General features: G+C 25.4%; 1 pseudogene; it reads left to right on the forward strand.

Annotated features, from left to right (window-relative positions):
* Positions 1-3,140: 3,140 nt before the first annotated feature.
* LOC129907388 (GATA zinc finger domain-containing protein 4-like) lies at positions 3,141-22,356 on the forward strand (annotated as a pseudogene).
* The last annotated feature ends 4,351 nt before the right edge of the window (positions 22,357-26,707 follow it).

Consider the following 26,707-nt stretch of genomic DNA (forward strand, 5'->3'; position numbering starts at 1 on the left):
TAAATATAATACAATCAAAAATTCGAAATTTTGTTTCAAATATTGCAATCCACCTGTACATGATTTGTCACAGTTTCTTCGATACTTGCTTGATTTTTATGATTGAAGTATCAATAGAAACGTAATATAGCATATAAAATTCAAAAAATAAAATCTTTTAAAATTTTAATTTTATATAAAGTAACGCAAGAAAGGCTTAAAAAGCAAAAAACCGCCTAAATATAGCATTTTTTTCTGTAGCGATTGAATTTCTTAACCAAAAATATTGAATTAAATGTATTATTTTTAAAACAACTATACGCTTAATTTGACATATCAATAAGAAATATGTCAACTACAAGCTTCCTGAGAAATAATTGAATTAGCAACTTTAAGCTAAATTAAAGATATTTGATCGGAAATATTTCATATTCTTAATTTTCTGACCATAAGCATAATATTTTTACTTTCATTTAATATAATACTCAGAATGATTAAAAATGTTTTTCAATATTAATTATTGATTAACGATGTCTACGGGGTTCAAAATTACTTTTTTTTTAAAATAATATTCAATCAGAACTCCTAAATTTTATTAAAATATTGCAATCCACCTGTACATGATATGTCACTGTTCTTCGATACTTGCTTGGTTTTTAAGATTGAGGTATCAATAAAAAGGTAATTTCACATATAAAATTCAAAAAATGAAAACTTTTAAAATATTATACAAAGTAAATCAAAAAATGCTTAAACAGCAAAAAACAGCCAAAATATAACATTTTTTACTGTAATGATTACATTTCTTATCCAAAAAAATATTATTTTTAAGACAACTATACGCTTAATTTGACATATGAATTATTATAAATATGTATACGTTAGCTACAAGCTTCCTGAAAAATATTTGATTTAGCAACTTTAAGCTAAATTCAAGATGTTTGATCAGAAATATTTTATATTTTTACTCTTTCTGACCACCTACATAGTATTTATATTTTCATTTAGTATAGTATCTACTTAGAATTTTGATAAATGTTTTGCAGTAAAAATTATTGCTCAATGATGTCTACGAGGTTCAAAATTAATTATTTTTAAATAACATACAATCAGAAATTCAAAGTTTTCTTAAAATATTGCAATCCACCTGTACATGATTTGTTATAGTTTCTTCGATACTTGCTTGATTTTTATGGTTTATACGCTTAATTTGACATATCAATTGTAAATATACGTTAGCTACAAGCTTCCTGAGAATTAATTGATTTAGCAACTTTAAGCTAAATTCAAGATGTTTGATCGGAAATATTTTAAATTTTTACTTTTTCTGACCACCTACATAGCATTTATATTTTCATTTAGCATAGCACTCAAAATATTCATACGACCTTCAGATAAAATTTTAAAATATCCTACAGTCAGAAACTCAAAATTTCTTGAAATATTACAATCCACCTGCAGATTATTACTTACACAGTTTCTTTAATAATTGCTTGATTTTTATAATTGAGTTATTAATAGAAAGGTAATATGACACACAAATTTCAAAACATAAATGCATTGAAAGTTACTTAAAAACATAAACCAAAAAACGATAAAATTGCAAAAAAACGCAGAAATATTACCAAATATTACATTTTTTACTGTCATGAATCCATTTTTTAACCAAACATAATAAATTAAATGTATTATTCTTTTGGACAAACATACGCTTAATTGGCACATGAATTATAAAAGCTTTCTGAGAAATAATTGAATTAGCAGTTCTAAGGGAAATGCAAAATGTTTGATCGGAAATATTTCATATTCTTAATTTTTTTGACCACTTGCATAGTATTTTTATTTTCACTTAGTATAGTACTCAGAATATTGATAAATGTTTTGCAGTATAAATTATTGCTTAATGATGTCTACGAGGTTCAAAATTAATTTTTTAAATAATATACAATCAGAAATTCAAAACTTTCTTAAAATATTGCAATCCACCTGTAGATGATTTCTTACAGTTTCTGTAATACTTGCTTGATTTTTAGGATTGAGGCTGCTTGAGAAATAATTGAATTATGTTTATAAGTAGGTACCTAATTCTAAGCAAAGTTCAAGGTATTTGTTCGGAAAAATTTCATATTCTAAGATCTTTAATTTTGATTTCAGAAAACTGCTTATTTCTTCGGTATTTGTATTTCAATCACAATTAATAGTATCTCAAATAAAAGATTATAATTAATGGCTCACTGCATTTATTTTTATCAAATAATAAAATAATGAAAATTACCATAATTTTTGAAGCTTTAATTTGAAAAATACAATGTTTTCCAGTGGTTTATACTAATATTTTCTCTCACTATTTCTGACCAGATGCATTTAAAGTTTTAATTTTCATTTAAAATAGAACTCAGAATGTTCATTAATATCTTCCAATAAAAATTATTGCTTTAGAATGTCTACGAGCATCAAAATTAACTTGTAAAAATCATAAAATCAGAGATTTAAAAAGGTACATTTATGAAAAAGTTTAAATGCACATCATTGCTCACAGTTTCTGTAATAATTGCTGGATTTCTATGTTATGTCAATAGAAAGGTAATACTATATTATAAATGCGTTGATTTTTCCGAAACTGACAAATCACATAATCACTGGCTCTATTTGCTCTATAAATCATTAAAGTTCATTATAATATTAACGGATTTGTATTTAGAAACATATTTGCAATAATTTTTTAAATACAATTAATAAATTAAATTAAATTTTTAATACTTTTCGATAAATAAATTAAATCGATAAAATTGAAATTCATAAAAATTAAAATTTATCAAAAAAAAAAAAACAAACAAACATTCTTAATACTTTTTTAATAATCCAAGCAGGGGGGTGCGGGGGGGCAGCATGCCCCCCTGCTATATTAATATATAATTATTATATATATAAGTATAATATATAAATTTATAATATTATTTTTTATACTAATATTCTTATACATATATTTATATATATACTTATATATAACAAACAACAAACACTTAACAATAAACATGAAATAATGAAAATCAGACAATAAATAACAATTGACAATCGACAAACAAAAAACAAGAAACAATCAAACAATTAAATCATGAGTCAATAAAAAACAAAAAAAAAAAACAATCAAATAAACAAACAATCAAATAAACAATCAAACAAACAATCAAATTAAACAATCAAATTAAACAATGAAATAAACAATCAAACAAACAAACAATCAAATAAACAATCAAACTAATAATCAAACAAACTAATAATCAAACAAACAATGAAACAAACAAACAATCAATACAATTAATAAATAAAATTAAATTTTTAATACTTTTTGATAAATAAATTAAATCGATAAAATTCAAATTCCTAAAAATTATAATTTTATCAAAAAGAAAAAACAAAAAAACAAAACATTCTTAATACTTTTTTAATAATCCAAGCAGGGGGGTGCAGGGGGGCAGCATGCCCCCTTGCTATATTAATATATAATTATTATATATAAGTATAATATATATAAATATACAATATTATTTTCTTATACATATATTTTTATACATATATTCTTATATATATATTTATATATATACTTATACATATATATTTATATATATATATACATATACATATATATTTATATATATATATATATATTTATACATATATTTATTTATATACATATATATATACTTATACATATATATTTATATATATATATATATACTTATACATATATATTTATATATATATATACTTATACATATATATTTATATATATATATATACTTATACATATATATTTATATATATATATATTTATATATATATATATATATATATATATATATATATATATATTTATATATATATATATATATATATATATATATACTTATACATATATATTTATATATATATATATATACTTATACATATATATTTATATATATATATATATATATATATATACTTATACATATATATTTATATTTATACATATATATATATTTATTTATTATATATATATACTTATATATATATATTTTTATTATATAATATTCTTATACATAATATATATTCATTTGTAATTGTTTACATATTTAGTGTTTACGAATATCAGCGAAGCGATATTCATTCACGGGTATGATGGCTAGTACTATATTATAAATGCGTTGATTTTTTTTTTTCCACCATTCACATAATCACTGGCTCTATATGGGAAAAAAATAAAAAACTCCAAACTCAATGGTATATGATAGGTATTGGTGAAGCGGTTTGCACTAAGAAAGGTTTTTACTCAAATCGCACATTTAATAGGGTAAAACGGGGCAAAATGGCAAAATGAAAAAATTATCTAAAATCTAAATGCGATGTCGTAGAGAGTTGATTTTTTTTGCAATAGATAGATAATCATTTTTTATGTCAATGGACTTTTGGTAAAAAATTTTTAAAAATCTAAATCGGTAAGAAATCGTTAGGTTTTGAAAAGCTTATCAAATCGGGGCAAGTTGAGAAAGGGGTGATTACGAGAGAGGGGAATTTTTCTTGGAAATTCTGAATACACCAATGGATAGGTGGTGGAAAAATAGTCGAGACGTGTGTTGGGATTTTTTTTTAAAGTGAGTAGTTTTTGAGATAGAGAGTTTTGAAAAACACCTATTTTTTGCGTCTTAAAATTGGGTGGGTTTTTATTTTTAGAAATATTTCCGAGTGCTCAAAAAATCTGAAACTTATAGGGTGTATAGGTGGAGTATGTATGAGTGTATGTGCAAAAAATTGGAACTCTAAAATGATATTTTTCATCAAAATCGAGATGAAGAAGTTTTTTGGAGCCAAGTTTTTTGGTCATTTTTTCCCGTTTTTAACCGTTTTTTATTTTTATCTTTTTTTGTTTAACTCATAAATATATGAAATTTACAGGGTTGATAGATTGTTGTTAGGACTATATGTGTACAAAATTTCAATCAATTTCGTATACACAATTTTGAGATAACGGTAAATTAAAGTTTGATAATTCAACAGGTTATAACTATTGATCTAGAGCAGATAGAAATTTGATTAAACTTTTATGAGCATCCTGATACAATTACCTTTCATTTGGTATATCACACATAACGGTAGACTAACTACAAGCTACACAATGTTAAATCAAGAAACTTGCGAAAACACTCAAAACACCAGTGGAGATCTGTTGATCATGAACAGTCACCAGTGTAGGAAGTACCGTAATCTCAGTCTGGAAATTCCACATGGTTGACTTTAAAAAATTCTAACTTTTCTTGTAGGCAACTTGGAAATAAGATTGAACCGTCATGTGAAAGGTGAAACAATAAGCTTTCACGTGATATAAAAATTTTTATAGGTTGCCATTGAAAAAAATTGATTTAATAGCATGAGAAGAAAAAAATAAATGTTTTTTTTTGCTTTTTTTGATGAAAATACATTGAGTTCAAAAAATTCTAGCTCTTTTCGTAGATGTCTCATAGACCTGATATATATATATATTTTAAGCTAAGACAATAAGCTTTTAGATGGTATAAAATTTTTTATAGGTTGTCATTAAAAAAAATTGAATAAATGACGTGTGAAGATAAATTTATAGGTTTTTTTTGCTTTTTTGATGAAAATGATTGTTTTCAATAAATTATTTTTATACTTTTTGATAATTCTTAAAATTTTAATATGGCTTTATTCTTTAGGAAATTTTATAAGCTTTTTAATGGTATAATTTTTTTCTAAGCTTTTCATATTAAAAAATCGATATATTGATAAAAGAAAAGAAAAAAAGTGTTTTTTTTGGCTTTTTTTGTAAAATTTGATTGACTTTAAAAAATTATTACTTTTTTTCTACAAAACTTACAGATATAAATTAAGTCTCAATTTCTAGCTTAAGTAACAAGCTATAACATGGTGCTATTATTTTATTAATTTTTGAACAAAAAAGTTGTAAAAAAAAATTAAATAATAATATTTTTTTGTTTTTTTTTTTTTTTAATAAGAAAATTTAAAATATTACAATCTACCTACACATGATTTGTCACAGTTTTTTTGATACTTGCTTGATTTATCTGATTGAGGTATCAATGGAAAGGTAATATCACATATAAAATTAAAAAAATAAAATTTTTGAAATTCTTAAAAAAAATAAAGCAATAAACCGCTTTGATTACTCTTCTTATGCGTTAATTATAAATCTAATTTATTATTTTTTTACACACACGTATGCTTAATTTGACATATCAAACATTATTGTACGTCAATTATAAGCGTCTTGAAAAATAATTGAAATGTGCTTATACACAATTCTAAGCAAAATTCAAGGCATTTGGTTGGAAAAATTTCATATTCTAAAAACTCTGATGTTGATTTCAGAAATCCTCTTATTACTTCGGTATTTGTTTTTAAATCACAATAAATGGGGTCTCTAATAAATAATGATATTTAAAGCTCACATACATACATTTTGATCAAATAATAATACTGAAAATTACCATAATTTTTGAATGTTTTATTCGTAAAATACAATGTTTTCCAGTGTTTTATACTAATATTTTCTCTCTCTTTTTCTGACCACCTACATATACATTAGGGTGCTTCTTATATGGTCGAAAAAATCTTTTTTTCGATTTTTTAATGGGACACCCCTGCATAATTTTCTACTATATAAGCATAGTATATGGTATTTTTTCCGATTTTAATATTAAAATTTAGGGGTCGCTACCATTCACTAAAGATTTAAGTAAAAAAAAAAAATCAATTTCAACAAAATTTTTTTTTGTTACAATAAAAAGTACGCTTAAGACCCGATTTTTCAATCTTCTAATAAACAGTCAGTTAACTGTCTGTCGAATAAAGATATAAGGCTCATAAACGATCAGATAAAATCATTGAATTTTTCAATTAAGAAAGATCACTCAGTTAGTTATTCTACAGATTAACACAAAAAAAAAAATGTCAAATTCAAAAATATTCAAAATTAAACTTCATTTTTATTCCGCTGTATTTTTATCAAAATTTCTTTCAAAACAGTTAAAGATTTATAAAGTACTTAATTCTGATTACAAATTTTAAAATTTTCAGAGAAAAAAAAAACAAAATTTGGTGTATTTTTTAAAACTTTGAATTTTGGTAGCGACCCCTAGAACGTGTTTAAACTGGACCAAATTTTACCCAATTTATATTTAAGGCAGGAAGAACAAAATGAAAGGGTGTCCCATTAAAATTTCGAAAATTGATTTTTAAGAAGCACATTATTATTTGTATTATCATTAAAAATAGTACTCAAAATATTCATTAATATATTATAATAAAAATTATTGCTTTACAATGTTTACGAGTTTAAAAATAATTTTTGAAATATCACAAAATCAGAAATTAGGTAAATCTATGGAAAAGCACATCATTCCTCACAGTTTCTTTAATAATTTCTGGATTTTTAATAGAACGGCAATATGATATATAAAATTAAAAAAAAAAAATATACACCTTGAATATTCTTAAAAAAACTCAAGCGAGAAAGTCTTAAATTCCAAAAACAGACTAAATATTGCACTTAACTGTTATGATTATATTTTTTCCGCAAACTTGATAAATTTAATTAATTTTTTAAAACAATAAGCACTTTAGTTGACATATCAAACATTATTCTACGTCAAATAAAAGCTTTATGAAAAATAATTGAATTATATAGTGGAGTAACTAAAGCTCAAAAATTGGCAATATTAGGGAACCCGGCCAAACAGCTTAGATTTTGATGATATTTTTTTCAAACGTCGGTAATTAGAAATACTTTAAAGTCTATAGATTAAAAATTGCCGGTGTTGCCGTTTTGATTTTTTAAATTAAATTGAAGATTTTTGTGAACAAAAACAAATTTTTTTCAAAAATTTTTCTTAAATTTCATAAATTAACTGATGCCAAAAGATTGTCTAGGAAATTCAAGGAAAAAAAATATATGGGAGTGAGGGACATAGTTCAAGCAATAGATGCAATTTTCTTATTAATTGACTTCAAATACAAAAAAAAATATTTGAACACAACGGCAACACCTACAATATTCAAATATACATTTTTTAAAAGCTAGAAGCTTAGTAATATATGTAAAATTAAAATTAAGTTAATTGAATGAACGGCTTTTGAAAGAATGGTAATTGAACTCAGATTTTTGAAACAAAAAAATTATTGAAAAAATTTTAACATGTCGTTTTTTAAACTTGGTCGTACTATAAAATGCATTTATTTTCAAATTTTTTTGGACGCATTTATTATGATTTTAAATTATAAAAGGAAATGTCAATATGTATTAAGGCTTGGCCACACCGGAGGGTACGCGGCAGCGGTACGGGTAGCGGCAACGATATTTGTATTAAAAAAATTCCACACCCGAACGTTGATGTGTCAGTTTGGAATTTTTTCCATACAAATACCCGTACCGTTACCTGTACCTCTACCGCGTACCCTCCGGTGTGGCCAAGCCTTTACGGTTTATGAAAAAAATTAAAAAGTATTTTATTGTCGAAGAACTTTTTTTAATAAAAGTTTTGAAAAAAATGTAAATTATTTTTTTTTTTTTAAGTTCAACATCTAAACATAAAATTATTTTTTATTCATTTAATAACCCTTACTGTTGAAAGTTAAATAGCAAAAATTTAAAGTTCCTATTTACCACAGTCTCTGAGAAAATTAATTATTTCAATGCAAAAATTCAGTTTTAATAAAAAAAAAAAACCATTGAAATTGAAGTAATTTTTCATTTTTTTTCAAAAGTGTGATATATTTTACCTTTTTTGCTTCGAAATTCAATCGTCAAAATCAGAGCTGTTCGGCCGGGTTCCCTAATAATTTGCTTTAGTTACTCTACTAATACTTATGCGTAATTCTAAGAAAAATCTAAGGTATTAGGTTTAAAACATTTTCGTAATATAAATTGCATTTATTTTTCAAATTTGTTGGCCACATTTATAAAGATTAAAAAAGGAAATATCAATATGTATTACAGTTTATGAAAAAAATTAAAAAGTATTTCATTTTCGAATTCAATTGAAGTTAAAAAAAAATTAACTTATTTTTTTTTTAAGTTCAACATTTAAATATGTATAAAGCTATTTTTACTTCATTCAATAGCACTTATTGTTGAAAGTTAAATAGCAAAAGTTTAAAATTCTTATTTGCCAAAGTCTTTGAAAAAATCAATTATTTCAATGCAAAAAATCAGTTTTTATCAAAAAATCCAATGAAATTGAAGTAATTTTTAATTTTTTTTTGTTTTCAAATCTGTAATAAAAATTACCTTTTCCTCTCCATAATTCATCTGATTATAATAATGGCCAAACACTTTTTCAAAATAAATTTGAATTTTACTACGAAAAAGTTTGAAAAAAAAACCATTTAAAAATTAGTAGTAACTTTTTTTCCAATTGAGGACCAATCTTTCAAAAACTCTTGATTATAGTGAATTTAAATTTTTACAGATGGAAATGAAATTCTGGCTTTTTAAAAACGTGTATGCAAATATTGTAGGTGCTGCCGTTGTGTTCAAAATATTTTGTTTGCGTTTGAAGTCAGTTTGTGAGAAAGTTGAAGATTGTCTTTTACTACCACATACTTTTTTTTTCCTTAAATTACCTAGAGAATCTTTTGGTATCATTTATTTTTTGAAATTTAAGCAAAAAAAAATGTTTTTGTTAAAAAAAATTAATTTAAAAAAAAAAAACAGTACGGCAACATCGGCAATTTATAAACTGTAGACTTAAAAGTATTTTTGATTGCCGACGTTTTAAAAAAAATCAAATCTGTTCGGCCGGGTTCCCTATTAATTTGCTTTAGTTACTCCACTTATAAAAATTATTGCAATGTCTACGAGCTTCAAATTAATTTTTCAAATATCATAAAATTTAAAATTTCATAGGTAAATCTATGAAAAAGTTGAAATATTGTAAACCACCTGCACATTATTGCTCACAGTTTCCTTAATAATTGCTGGATTTTTATATCAATAGAAATGCAATATGATGTACCTATAAAATTAAAAAAATAGATAAAAACCTTGAAAATTTTGAAAAACTAAAGCAAGAAAGTATTAAATTCCAAAAACCGACTAAATATTACACTTTTAACTGTTATGATTGCATTTTTTCCGCAAACTTGATAAATCAAATGTGCGTCAATTACAAGCTTCATGAAAAATAATTGAATTATACTTATGCGTAATTCAAAGCAAAATTCAAGGCCTTTAGTCAGAAAATGAATTAATTTTTAAGCTCTGGATGAATCTTAAAAAACAATTAACTATAAATTCGGAAATTAATTTTTGATCATTATAAATCCGATTAATGAAAGCTTATTAGGGGAAGTGGGGCATGGCCGCCTGCCCTTTCAGTGTTTGACTGTGCTAAAACCAATAAAAAACTTCTTCTAATTAAAGTAAAGGGGCATATTAAAAGTCGTTAAGTAAGTTTTTTTTTTTTTTTTAGAAACTCTCACAATTAATAAAAAACACTGAAAAGAAGATAATACGTTTTGAAAAAAAATCAAACAAAAAACTTTCTTGCCCCCACATGAGGGTAAGACTGCCCTATCAAATTTTGTTGGTAACAAAATTGTTTCTTTTGTTGGCAATCTATTTGCAATAATAATAACACACGTAGAATAATATTTTTAGTTCTTCCGCCCGTCATTTATATTTTTGGTAACTTTAACGGATACCTTATTTTTTCACTTTTTTTAGCTACCAAAGCTTTCAATTTCGCCCAATGCACCAGTCATAGGTATCCTATCTGATTTTAATATTTTTTTTAATGTTGTCTTTACGACTATACATCTTTCACAGAAAATACTTTTGAATATTTACTATCTATTATAGAAAAGGAAATGCTAACAATACTACTGACATACATACCAGAAGGCACTTATTTTATGTTACAAGTGTTGCCAATATTACTTTTTTTCATGCAACAAAGTGCAACGCACTTAACCCTAGATGAATTTTTAACAAAAAAGAATATGTATTAGAAATTGCAATTTTATATGAAAATATGAATATTTTCAAGTGTATTTAGCAAATATTTTCTTTCCTTTTATTAAATAATTTAATTTTTTTTTTGTAAAAAACGCAATTTTTTTTTAATAAATCTTTTAAAAATTATATTGCTTTTTTAATCCTTTTGAGTACTTATGATAATTTTGTTATTTTAATTATAGAAAGCATGAGAAATAATTAAAACAGGAGATGTACCTATAATACAATTTTGTATATTCAAAACTTAATACTTGATTACCATCACACATAATATTGTTTAAGTTATAATAAACTTTCCATATAACCAAACTCAAACCCTCTTTACTGTTAACTCCACTAAAACTTTAACCCCACCCTTATACCAATAGCGTGTCCAAGAAGTAGTATTTTAAATGATTAAATGTATTCATGTGTACAACAACAACAAAAAGAGGCAACAAGCATCAAACAACAAACAAGAACCAACAAACAACCAAACACCCCAATAACCAACCAAACAACTTAATAACAAAACAACAAACACCTAACAATAAACACCCAACAATAAAGATCAAACAATTAACAATCGACAAATAAAAAACAAGAGACAATCAAACAATTAAATCATTATACAACCAAACAACATAACACTAACAACAAACAATCAAACAAACAATCAAACAAATAATCAAACAAACAATCAAACAAACAATCAAACAAACAATCAAACAAACAATCAAACAAACAATCAAACAAACAATCAAAAAAACCATCAAACAAACATTCAAACAAACAATCAAACAAACAATCAAACAAACAATCAAACAAACAATCAAACAAACAATCAATCAAACAAATAATCAAATAAGCAATCAAACAAACAATCAAACCAACAATCAAACCAACAACAAACAACCAAACAAACAATCAAACAAACAATCAATCAAACAAACTAAACAAACAATTAAACAATCAAACATACAATCAAACACAATCAAACAAATAATCAAACAAAAAATCAAACAAACAAACAATCAAACAAACAATCAAAGACACAATCAAACAATCAAACAATCAAACAAATAAACAAACATACAAACAATTTAACCAACATTCAACTATATATACATAAAACACTATAGATAAAACACTATTTGATTGCACTCATAACCATAGCAGCGAAGCGCTATGCAACGGGCGGGTCGGCTAGTACTATATTATAAATGCGTTGATTTTTTTTTTTTCACCATTCACATAATCACTGGCTCTATATGGGAAAAAAATAAAAATTCTCAAACTCAATGGTATATGATAGGTGTAGGTGAAGCGGTTTGCACTAAGAAAGGTTTTTATCCAAATCGCACATTTAATAGGGTAAAACGGGGCAAAATGGCAAAATGAAAAAATTATCTAAAATCTAAATGCGATGTCGTAGAGAGTTGATTTTTTTTGCAATAGATAGATAATCATTTTTTATGTTAATGGACTTTTGGTAAAAAATTTTTAAAAATCTAAATCGGTAAGAAATCGTTAGGTTTTGAAAAGCTTATCAATTTGGGGCAAGTTGAGAAAGGGGTGATTACGAGAGAGGAGAATTTTTCTGGGAAAATCTGAGTACACCAATGAATAGGTGGTGGAAAAATATTCGAGACGTGTGTTGGGATTTTTTTTTAAAGTGAGTAGTTTTTGAGATAGAGAGTTTTGAAAAACACCTATTTTTTGCGTCTTAAAATTGGGTGGGTTTTTATTTTTAGAAATATTTCCGAGTGCTCAAAAAATCTGAAACTTATAGGGTGTATAGGTGGAGTATGTATGAGTGTATGTGCAAAAAATTGGAACCGTTGAATGAAATTTTCCATCTAAATCGGAACGAAGAAGTTTTTTTGGACCAAGTTTTTTGGTCATTTTTTCCCGTTTTTAACCGTTTTTTATTTGTATCTTTTTTTGTTTAACTCATAAATATATGAAATTTACAGGGTTGATAGATTGTTGTTAGGACTATATGTGTACAAAATTTCAATCAATTTCGTAAACACAATTTTGAGATAACGGTAAATTAAAGTGTGAGAATTCAACAGGTTATAACTATTGATCTAGAGCAGATAGAAATTTTACTAAACTTTTATGAGCATCCTGATACAATTACCTTTCATTTGGTATATCACACATAACGGTAGACTAACTACAAGCTACACAATGTTAAATCAAGAAACTTGCGAAAAACATCAAAACACCAGTTGAGATCTGTTGATCATGAACAGTCACCAGTGTAGGAAGTACCGTAATCTCAGTCTGGAAATTCGACATGGTTGACTTTAAAAAATTCTAACTTTTCTTGTAGGCAACTTGGAAATAAGATTGAACCGTCATGTGAAAGGTGAAACAATAAGCTTTAACGTGATATAAAAATTTTTATAGGTTGCCATTGAAAAAAATTGATTTAATGGCATGAGAAGAAAAAAATAAATGTTTTTTTTGCTTTTTTTGATGAAAATAGATTGAGTTCAAAAAATTCTAGCTCTTTTTGTAGATATCTCATAGACCTGATATATATATATATTTTAAGCTAAGACAATAAGCTTTTAGATGGTATAAGATTTTTTTTGGTTGTCATTAAAAAAAATTGAATAAATGACGTGTGAAGATAAATTTATAGGTTTTTTTTGCTTTTTTTGATGAAAATGATTGTTTTCAATAAATTATTTATATACTTTTTGATCATTCTTAAAATTTTAATATAGCTTTATTCTTTAGGAAATTTTATAAGCTTTTTAATGGTATAATTTTTTTCTAAGCTTTTCATATTAAAAAATCGATATTTAAATAAAAGAATATAAAAAAGGTAGTTTTTTTGTAAAATTTGATTGACTTCAAAAATGTATTACTTTTTTTCTACAAAACTTACAGATATAAATAAAGTCTCAATTTTTAGCTTAAGTAACAAGCTATAATATGGTGTTATTATTTTATAAATTTTTAACCAAAAAAGTGGTAAGAAAAATAAAAAAATAATATTTTTGTGTTTTTTTTTTTTCAAGAGATAAAAAAAATTTAAATATTACAACCTACCTTCACATGATTTGTCACAGTTTCTTTGATACTTGCTTGATTTATCTGATTGAGGTATCAATGGAAAGGTAATATCACATATAAAATTAAAAAAATAAAATCTTTCAAAATTCTTAAAAAAATAAAGCCATAAAGGGTTATATAGAAAAAACAGACTAAGGGCCAATTTATTGAGCCCCCATTAAATTTTGAAATTTATCGTTTTAGTTAAAAGCGTTGTTAAACTATTGACGCCTTTAAGTATACATCATTAAAAATTCATTTAATTCACCCTTCTTTAGTTAAAGTGCTTACTTTTAATGGAAACTTTAAATTTAAAACTCTGTTAAAAATATCCTAGGGATTTTTTTATTTTTTTGAAAAATTAATTTGTCAAAATTTAATATTTGTCAAATTAAATATGTATAATAAATAGATACATAGATTTGAATTAAAAGATTTAAATGAAGAATAATAAAACAAATATAAAAACTGGTCCATAAGCGAGGGTATCAAAATGTCAGTGTGTACCAAAAACTGATGCAATTGCAATTTTATGAGATGAAAATATTATCCATCCACGCTTGTGTTTCTTTGAAGTGGAGAAGATGATTTTGTATATTGTGCTGTTCTGTGGAGTAGATCCATTAATTTTTTTGAATTTATGTCCTTTCAAAATCTTTATCTTTAGTGCAATGTTGCAATAAAATGAAAACAGGCTATAAGTCGTTTGTACTAAAACGACAAGAAAACGACTTGCTCTAGGAGCGCCAATTTGAATTAATTTTGAACTTTATAACTTCGTAATTCTGTCCGCTCTTCGCCCCTTTTCCTTAAAGCACGATAATTGCTTTACTAGAACCAGAATTTTGGCGTCCAGAGAGATTCTTTTTTTTGGGTCGTTTTAGGACAACGTATTAGGGAATTTTTGTCATAAATATGAAGATATGAATCTTATTCGATTCTTAGCAATCGTCCGCGTGACTCCTTAATACACCTAAAAAATCTACAATAGAATTTCCAGTTGATAAAGGTGCATAAAAGCAATATTTATTCAGAAGTAGACCGATACAATACATTTATATAACTTCATTGAAATCACATCACAAAATTTACACAAACATATTAGGACTAATAATTTATTTCAACAATCCTTTAAAGAAATGTTATCTAATTTTTCGATGTTTATTCCTTCGGTGGACTATTTTGTTTTCTGTTTCGATTTTGGTGTTTTAACTAAAACGACTTTTAAATTTAATGCTCTATTAGTTAATGTAGTCAAACTTAAAAAACTCTTAAAAGAGACTGAATAAATGAATTTTGTTTTTTAATTTAAAATTCCCTTTTTTAATGGAGATTTAAAGTTTAATGGAGAGTCAATAAATTGGCCCTAAGTACTACATTTTTTACCGCTTTGATTACTTTTCTTATGCATTAATTACACTGGTTTACAAAGGTTTTGTTGCCGAAACAAAAATATACTTTTCTGAAGGTTTTCAGTGTGTTGAACTCGAATCCGAAGTCATAAACAACTAATCAGCTCCCGTTTTTGAGATATTACCGTTAGAAAATGCAAAAAAACGTTTTTTTTTGATTTCTTCGGACCTTATTCTTTTGTATAAGGAAAATTGTTTGAGAATATTTAGTAACGGTTTCTATAAAAACTGTTTTCCATCTTTCGATAACTGTTTAAATCTTTTCAATATCTTTTGTATTGCCCGAGATATCTTAAAATTAAGTAAGTGGGTTTTTCTTCATATATCATAAAGGAGATAATGACGTCATAAAATTTATAAAAATACCAAACAACTGAGGATATCTCGGGCAATAAAAAAGATATCGGAAAGATTTAAACAGATTTAAAAAGGTGATAAATAGTTCTTATAAAAACCGTTACTAAATATGCTCAAACAATTTTCCTTATATAAAAAAATAAGGTCCGAAGTACTGCATACTCTAACGGTAATATTTCAAAAACGGGAGCTGATTAATTTTTTTTGACTTCGGATTCGAGTTCAGCACACTGAAAACCTTCAGAAAAGTATAATTTTGTTTCGGCAACAAAAAAAAAGTTTAATTTTGTTAACCAGTGTTATATATCTAATTTACTATTTTTCTACACAAACGTATGCTTAATTTGACTTATCAACTTTACTGTATGTCAATTACAAGCGTCTTGAAAAATAATTGAAATATGCTTATACGCAATTCTAAGCAAAATTCAAGGTATTTGGTCGGAAAAAATTCATATTCTAAAAACTCTGATTTGATTTCAGAAATCCACTTATTACTTCGGTATTTTTATTTTTAAATTACAATAAATGGGTTCTCAAATAAATCATGATATTTAGGGTCACTGTATGTATTTTGATCAATTAATAATACTGAAAATTACCATAATTTTTGAAGGTTTTATTTGAAAAATAAAATGTTTTTCTCTCACTTATTCTGACCAGCTGCATTAAAAGTTTTTATTTTCATTTCAAATAGTACTTAGAATGTTCATTAATATTGTCCAATATAGTAGAGTAACTAAAGCTCCAAAAGTGGCAGTATTTGAAATAAGAAATTATTTAAAAATTTTAACATGTCCTTTTAAAAACTTTTTCGTAATATAAATTGCATTTATTTTTCAAATTTTTTTAGCCACATTTTTTAAAATTTGAAATTATAAAAGGAAATGTCAATATGTATTACAGTTTATGAAAAAAATTTAAAAGTATTTCATTTTCGAAGAACTTTTTTAATAGAAGTTTTGAAAAAAAAAATTAACTATTTTTTTTTTGTAAATTAGCTAATTTTTTTTAAGTTCAACATTTAAATATAAAGTTATTTTTTCACCATTCAATAGCCCTTATTGTTGAAAGTAAAATAGCAAAAGTTTAAAGTTCTTATTTGCCAAAGTCTTTGAGAAAATCAATTATTTTAATGCAAAAATTCTGTTTTTATCAAAAAATCCAATGAAAATGAAGTAATTTTTATTTTTTTTTTTTTCAAATCTGTAATAAATATTACCTTTTCCTCTTCGGAATTCATCTGATAAATAAAATAAATTCAAATATTACTAGGAAAAAGTTTGAAAAAAAAAGCCATTTAAAAATTTTTAGTAAGGTTTTTTTTTACAAAACTCTCAGTTGAGGACCAATTTATCGAAAAGTCTTGATTATATAGTGAATTTAAATTTATATAGATAGAAATGAGATTCTGGTTTTTTTTTTAAAAGTGTAGGTATGCAAATATTGTAGGTGCTGCCGTTGGGTTTAAAATATTTTGTTTGCATTTGAAGTCAGTTCGTGAGAAAATTAAAGGTAGTCTTTTACTACCATATATTTGTTTTCCTTAAATTACGTAGAGAATCTTTAGTATCATTTATCTTATGAAATTTAAGCAAAAAAATGGTTTTGTTAAAAAAAATTTAATTTCATCGTTTAAAAAAAAAAAGATCATCAAAATCAGATCTGTTCGGCCGGGTTTTCTAATAATTTGCTTTAGTTACTACACTAATAAAAATTATTGCTTTATAATGTCTACGAGCTTCAAATTAATTTTTCAAATATCATAAAATTTAAAATTTTATAGGTAAATCTATGAAAAGTTGAAATATTGTAAAACACCAGCACATTATTGCTCACAGTTTCCTTAATAATTGCTGGATTTGTATATCAATAGAAATGCAATATGATGTATAAATTTAAATAAAAAAAACAAAAACCTTGAAAATTTTTGAAAAACTAAAGCAAGAAAGTCTTCAATTCCAAAAACTGACTAAATATTAACTGTTATGATTACTTTTTTTTCGCAAACTTGATAAATTAAAAATGTATCCATATCAAACATTATTCTGCGTCAATTACAAGCTTAATGAAAAATAATTGAATTATCCTTATATGTAAAGCAAAATTCAACGCTTTTAGTCATAAAATGAATTAATTTTTGAACTCTGGATTAATCTTAAAAAACAATTAATTATAAATTCGGAAATTAATTTTTGATCATTATAAATGCGATTTTAAATGAAAGATAACATTCAAAGCTTACACTGGTCTGCAAGGAAATCCTCCTTTAAATAAAACTATGTATATTGTATACTTTTCTAAAGGATTTTTGTATGCTGATTCCGAATCCGAAGTCAGAATTGATGTAGTACGTCACGTTTTTCAGATATTCCCGTTAGACAATCTCAAAAACCCATTTTTTTGCTGTTTTCGAAGAAATATTTTGGCATAATGTAATATTTTTCAATTAAAATTCTTACGGTTTTTAAAAGAACTTATTTTTTTCTTTCAAATTAAGTTTCAATCTTCTCAATATCTCTTTTCTTCTCCGAGACATCTTAAGTAAGTTTAGTAGGTTTGGCATATCTTATCATAAAAAAAACTTATCTTTAAAAATTATTATATCTTTCTCCCTAGAAAAAAAAAATATACTTTTCTAATGGACTTTAGTGTGCTGATTTTGAATCCGAACTCAAAATTTCGGTCAGCTCTGGTTTGTGAGATATAGTAGTTTTAATTGAGATTTTCTAAGAAAAAACTTGATTTTGTGATACTTTAATGCGAATATCTTAAAATCCTCACGTGATAGAATTTTTTTGACTTCGGATTCTAACTCAGCACATCAAAAATTTTAAGAAAAGTATACTTTTGTTTCTAGGAGAAACAAATCTGAAGCTTTATAAGTCAGTTTATCGAATGGTTTATTACAAATAAGATATTTATAAATACATAGATAAATAATATATAAAATTACAAAACACGTAAAAAAATTTTTTAATGTATTTTATTATGGTTTTCTTTACATATTTGACTTTTTAAATATAATGGGCGTTGATATTTTACATTTTCCTTAATTAAGGTGTTTTTGTTCATGTTGGATTTACTAAAAAGTAAAGGGTTTCGATATTTCTGCTTTTTTTATAAATCAGTATTTTAAAACATGAGTAAACATTAATGTAAAAGGACATATTTGGTGTGAATCGATAGGCCATATTACGAGGAATAAGTCCTCCAAATTTGAGCTCAATGCTACAAATAGTTTTAATTTTGCACGAGTTCAAATAAATCTAAAAGGTTGATTTTTTAGAAACTACCCACATTTTTCAAAAATCATTTTTACAAAAATGGTACCTGATAGAATTTTTCTGAAACCAGGTTTAGATTCAAGAAAGTCTAATCTGTCATAATATCAAACAATTATTTGAAGGAGAAAAAAAAAGTTAAATTTTGCAGACCAGTGTTATTAGGGAAAGTAGGGGAAAGGCCGTCTGGCCTTTCAGTGTTTAACTGTCTTAAAACCAATAAAAAACTTCTTCTAATTAAAATAAAGGGGCATTAATAGTCGTCTTAAGACCCCGGTTTATCTTAGACTGGGGTTTATAAAATGTTATTTAAAAAGGATAAACTCCAGTCTTTTTTAGTAATAACTTAGACAGCGTCAATGAATATGGCCCATAGTCTTTTTTCATTAAGTTTATTATTTTTTTAGAAACTCTCAAAATTAATAAAAAACACTGAAAAGAAGATAATACGTTTTGAAAAAACATAAAAAAAAACTTTCTTGGCCCCACATGAGGGTAAGACCGCCCTATCAAATTTTGTTGGTAGACAAATTGTTTCTTTTGTTTTAAATTCAATCTATTTGCAATAATAACACACGTATGATAATATTTTCATTAGTGCTTCCTCCAGTCATTTATCTTTCTGGTAACTTTAACGAGTACCATCTTTTTTCACTTTTTTGAGCTACCTATCTGATTTTAATATGTCTTTTAATTTTATCTTTACGACTTTACTTCTTTCGCAGAAAATATTTTTTGAATATTTACTATCTACATATATAGAAAAAGAAATGCTAAAAATACTACCGATTAACATGAACGATAACATTTGATGAAAAGTCACAAAATTTACTGTCTCAATGGAACTTGCTCAAACTTACAAACGTAGTTGACCACATTGTATATATATTTCTATACTACTATCATGAAGTCGAATTTAGTATTACTTTAAGTCACAACTATTTTGAGGTAGCGATCAGTGCATTTATTTCATACAAATTCTGCTTTTTTAAGCTCCCACTAGAGTTTCTAAGATCGTTTGTCTCCTTGATAGTACTATGGAAATATATATACAATGGTCGACCATACCAGAAGGAACTTATTTTATGTTACAAGTGTTGCCAATATTACTTTTTTTCATGCAACAAAGTGCAACGCACTTAACCCTAGATGAATTTTTAATAAAAAAGAATATTAGAAATTGCAATTGTTTTTGTAGGCTTATATGAAAATATGAATATTTTCAAGCGTATTTAGCAAATATTTTCTTTTCTTTTATTAAATATTTTTTTTTTTTTTTTGTAAAATACGCAGATTTTTAAAAATTATATTGTTTTTTAATACTTTTGAGTACTTATGACAGTTTTGTTTTTGAAGTGAAAACTTCTTTAGTATCGTAGTGATTTGAAACAAGATGAAACGAAAAAGCGACACGAAAAATAATTTGATTATAACTTCTTTGTTTTAATAGATAGATAAATTAAATTTATACTGTAGATAGGTAATTAAATAAACTATGACTGTGCAATTTCATTTTCATTCAATTTCTATTAATTTTCTATTAATTTCATATACAATATCCTGAGATAATTATCATACAATCAGAAATCAATATTATGTTCCGTCAATAGAAAGCATGAGAGATAATTGAAACAGGAGATGTACCTATAATAAAATTTTTTAGATTCAAAAGTTGATACTTGATCATCAAAATACATAATATTGTTTAAGTTATAATAAACTTTGCATATAAACAAACTCAAACCCACTTTACTGTTAACCCCACTAAAACTTTAACCCCACCCTTATTCCTATAACGTGTCCAAGAAGTAGTTTTTTAAATGATTAAATGTATTCATGTGTACAACAAAAACAAAAAGAAGCAACAAGCACCAAACAGCAAACAAGGACCAACAAACAACCAAACACCCCAATAACCAACCAAACAACTTAATAACAAAAAAACAAACACCTAACAATAAACATGAAACAATGAACATCAGAGAATAAACAACAATTAACAATCGAAAGACAAAAAACAAGAGGCAGCCAAACAATTAAATCATTATACAACTAAACAACAAAACACTTACAACAAACGAACAATCAAACAAACAATCAAACAAACAATCAAACAAACAATCAAACAAACAATCAAACAAACAATTAAACAAACAATCAAACAAACAATCAAACAAACAATCAAACAAACAATCAAACAAACAATCAATCAAACAAACTAAACAATCAAACATACAATCAAACACAATCAAACAAATAATCAAACAAACAATCAAACAAACAATCAAACAATCAAACAAATAAACAAACATACAAACAATCTAACCAACATTCAACTATATACATAAAACACTATATACATAAAACACTATTTAATTCCACTCATAACCATAGCAGCGAAGCGCTATGCAACGGGCGGGTCGGCTAGTACTATATTATAAATGCGTTGATTTTTTTTTTTCCACCATTCACATAATCACTGGCTCTATATGGGAAAAAAATAAAAAACTCCAAACTCAATGGTATATGATAGGTGTAGGTGAAGCGGTTTGCACTAAGAAAGGTTTTTACTCAAATCGCACATTTAATAGGGTAAAACGGGGCAAAATGGCAAAATGAAAAAATTATCTAAAATCTAAATGCGATGTCGTAGAGAGTTGATTTTTTTTGCAATAGATAGATAATCATTTTTTATGTCAATGGACTTTTGGTAAAAAATTTTTAAAAATCTAAATCGGTAAGAAATCGTTAGGTTTTGAAAAGCTTATCAAATTGGGGCAAGTTGAGAAAGGGGTGATTACGAGAGAGGAGAATTTTTCTGGGAAAATCTGAGTACACCAATGAATAGGTGGTGGAAAAATATTCGAGACGTGTGTTGGGATTTTTTTTTAAAGTGAGTAGTTTTTGAGATAGAGAGTTTTGAAAAACACCTATTTTTTGCGTCTTAAAATTGGGTGGGTTTTTATTTTTAGAAATATTTCCGAGTGCTCAAAAAATCTGAAACTTATAGGGTGTATAGGTGAAGTATGTATGAGTGTATGTGCAAAAAATTGGAACCGTTGAATGAAATTTTCCATCAAAATCGAGATGAAGAAGTTTTTTGGAGCCAAGTTTTTTGGTCATTTTTTCCCGTTTTTAACCGTTTTTTATTTTTATCTTTTTTTGTTTAACTCATAAATGAATGAAATTTGCAGGGTTGATAGATTGTTGTTAGGACTATATGTGTACAAAATTTCAATCAATTTCGCAAACACAATTTTGAGATAACGGTAAAATAAAATGTTGGAATTCAACAGGTTATAACTTTTGATCTAGAGCAGAGAAAAATTTGATTAAACTTTTATGAGCATCCTGATACAATTACCTTTCATTTGGTATATCACACATAACGGTAGACTAACTACAAGCTACACAATGTTAAATCAAGAAACTTGCGAAAACACTCAAAACACCAGTGGAGATCTGTTGATCATGAACAGTCACCAGTGTAGGAAGTACCGTAATCTCAGTCTGGAAATTTGACATGGTTGGCTTTAAAAAATTCTAACTTTTCTTGTAGGCAACTTGGAAATAAGATTGAACCGTCATGTGAAAGGTAAAACAATAAGCTTTAACGTGATATAAAAATTTTAATAGGTTGCCATTGAAAAAAATTGATTTAATAGCATGAGAAGAAAAAAATAAATGTTTTTTTTGCTTTTTTTGATGAAAATACATTGAGTTCAAAAAATTCTAGCTCTTTTTGTAGATGTCTCATAGACCTGATATATATATATATTTTAAGCCAAGACAATAAGCTTTTATATGGTATAAAATTTTTTATAGGTTGTCATTAAAAAAAATTGAATAAATGACGTGTGAAGATAAATTTATAGGTTTTTTTTTGCTTTTTTTGATGAAAATGATTGTTTTCAATAAATTATTTATATACTTTTTGATCATTCTTAAAATTTTAATATAGCTTTATTCTTTAGGAAATTTTATAAGCTTTTTAATGGTATAATTTTTTTCTAAGCTTTTCATATTAAAAAATCGATATTTAAATAAAAGAATATAAAAAAGGTAGTTTTTTTGTAAAATTTGATTGACTTCAAAAATGTATTACTTTTTTTCTACAAAACTTACAGATATAAATAAAGTCTCAATTTTTAGCTTAAGTAACAAGCTATAATATGGTGTTATTATTTTATAAATTTTTAACCAAAAAAGTGGTAAGAAAAATAAAAAAATAATATTTTTGTGTTTTTTTTTTTCAAGAGATAAAAAAAATTTAAATATTACAACCTACCTTCACATGATTTGTCACAGTTTCTTTGATACTTGCTTGATTTATCTGATTGAGGTATCAATGGAAAGGTAATATCACATATAAAATTAAAAAAATAAAATCTTTCAAAATTCTTAAAAAAATAAAGCAATAAAGGGTTATATAGAAAAAACAGACTGAGGGCCAATTTATTGAGCCCCCATTAAATTTTGAAATTTATCGTTTTAGTTAAAAGCGTTGTTAAACTATTGACGCCTTTAAGTATACATCATTAAAAATTCTTTTAATTCACCCTTTTTTAGTTAAAGTGCTTACTTTTAATGGAAACTTTAAATTTAAAACTCTGTTAAAAATATCCTAGGGATTTTTTTATTTTTTTGAAAAATTAATTTGTCAAAATTTAATATTTGTCAAATTAAATATGTATAATAAATAGATACATAGATTTGAATTAAAAGATTTAAATGAAGAATAATAAAACAAATATAAAAACTGGTCCATAAGCGAGGGTATCAAAATGTCAGTGTGTACCAAAAACTGATGCAATTGCAATTTTATGAGATGAAAATATTATCCATCAACGCTTGTGTTTCTTTGAAGTGGAGAAGATGATTTTGTATATTGTGCTGTTCTGTGGAGTAGATCCATTAATTTTTTTGAATTTATGTCCTTTCAAAATCTTTATCTTTAGTGCAATGTTGCAATAAAATGAAAACAGGCTATAAGTCGTTTGTACTAAAACGACAAGAAAACGACTTGCTCTAGGAGCGCCAATTTGAATTAATTTTGAACTTTATAACTTCGTAATTCTGTCCGCTCTTCGCCCCTTTTCCTTAAAGCACGATAATTGCTTTACTAGAACCAGAATTTTGGCGTCCAGAGAGATTCTTTTTTTTGGGTCGTTTTAGGACAACGTATTAGGGAATTTTTGTCATAAATATGTAGATATGAATCTTATTCGATTCTTAGCAATCGTCCGCGTGACTCCTTAATACACCTAAAAAATCTACAATAGAATTTGAAGTTGATAAAGGTGCATAAAAGCAATATTTATTCAGAAGTAGACCGATACAATACATTTATATAACTTCATTGAAATCACATCACAAAATTTACACAAACATATTAGGACTAATAATTTATTTCAACAATCCTTTAAAGAAATGTTATCTAATTTTTCGATGTTTATTCCTTCGGTGGACTATTTTGTTTTCTGTTTCGATTTTGGTGTTTTAACTAAAACGACTTTTAAATTTAATGCTCTATTAGTTAATGTAGTCAAACTTAAAAAACTCTTAAAAGAGACTGAATAAATGAATTTTGTTTTTTAATTTAAAATTCCCTTTTTTAATGGAGATTTAAAGTTTAATGGAGAGTCAATAAATTGGCCCTAAGTACTACATTTTTTACCGCTTTGATTACTTTTCTTATGCATTAATTACACTGGTTTACAAAGGTTTTGTTGCCGAAACAAAAATATACTTTTCTGAAGGTTTTCAGTGTGTTGAACTCGAATCCGAAGTCATAAACAACTAATCAGCTCCCGTTTTTGAGATATTACCGTTAGAAAATGCAAAAAAAACGTTTTTTTGATTTCTTCGGACCTTATTCTTTTGTATAAGGAAAATTGTTTGAGAATATTTAGTAACGGTTTCTATAAAAACTGTTTTCCATCTTTCGATAACTGTTTAAATCTTTTCAATATCTTTTGTATTGCCCGAGATATCTTAAAATTAAGTAAGTGGGTTTTTCTTCATATATCATAAAGGAGATAATGACGTCATAAAATTTATAAAAATACCAAACAACTGAGGATATCTCGGGCAATAAAAAAGATATCGGAAAGATTTAAACAGATTTAAAAAGGTGATAAATAGTTCTTATAAAAACCGTTACTAAATATGCTCAAACAATTTTCCTTATATAAAAAAATAAGGTCCGAAGTACTGCATACTCTAACGGTAATATTTCAAAAACGGGAGCTGATTAATTTTTTTTGACTTCGGATTCGAGTTCAGCACACTGAAAACCTTCAGAAAAGTATAATTTTGTTTCGGCAACAAAAAAAAAGTTTAATTTTGTTAACCAGTGTTATATATCTAATTTACTATTTTTCTACACAAACGTATGCTTAATTTGACTTATCAACTTTACTGTATGTCAATTACAAGCGTCTTGAAAAATAATTGAAATATGCTTATACGCAATTCTAAGCAAAATTCAAGGTATTTGGTCGGAAAAAATTTATATTCTAAAAACTCTGATTTGATTTCAGAAATCCACTTATTACTTCGGTATTTTTATTTTTAAATTACAATAAATGGGTTCTCAAATAAATCATGATATTTAGGGTCACTGTATGTATTTTGATCAATTAATAATACTGAAAATTACCATAATTTTTGAAGGTTTTATTTGAAAAATAAAATGTTTTTCTCTCACTTATTCTGACCAGCTGCATTAAAAGTTTTTATTTTCATTTCAAATAGTACTTAGAATGTTCATTAATATTGTCCAATATAGTAGAGTAACTAAAGCTCCAAAAGTGGCAGTATTTGAAATAAGAAATTATTTAAAAATTTTAACATGTCCTTTTAAAAACTTTTTCGTAATATAAATTGCATTTATTTTTCAAATTTTTTTAGCCACATTTTTTAAAATTTGAAATTATAAAAGGAAATGTCAATATGTATTACAGTTTATGAAAAAAATTTAAAAGTATTTCATTTTCGAAGAACTTTTTTAATAGAAGTTTTGAAAAAAAAAATTAACTATTTTTTTTTTGTAAATTAGCTAATTTTTTTTAAGTTCAACATTTAAATATAAAGTTATTTTTTCACCATTCAATAGCCCTTATTGTTGAAAGTAAAATAGCAAAAGTTTAAAGTTCTTATTTGCCAAAGTCTTTGAGAAAATCAATTATTTTAATGCAAAAATTCTGTTTTTATCAAAAAATCCAATGAAAATGAAGTAATTTTTATTTTTTTTTTTTTTCAAATCTGTAATAAATAGGTATTACCTTTTCCTCTTCGGAATTCATCTGATAATATCTATGGCCAAAATTTTTTTCAAAATAAATTCAAATATTACTAGGAAAAAGTTTGAAAAAAAAGCCATTTAAAAATTTTTAGTAAGGTTTTTTTTTACAAAACTCTCAGTTGAGGACCAATTTTTCGAAAAGTCTTGATTATATAGTGAATTTAAATTTATATAGATAGAAATGAGATTCTGGTTTTTTTTTTAAAAGTGTAGGTATGCAAATATTGTAGGTGCTGCCGTTGGGTTTAAAATATTTTGTTTGCATTTGAAGTCAGTTCGTGAGAAA

Source organism: Episyrphus balteatus, chromosome 1 (assembly GCF_945859705.1).
Source record: "Episyrphus balteatus chromosome 1, idEpiBalt1.1, whole genome shotgun sequence".
NCBI classification, from domain to species: Eukaryota; Metazoa; Arthropoda; class Insecta; order Diptera; family Syrphidae; genus Episyrphus; species Episyrphus balteatus.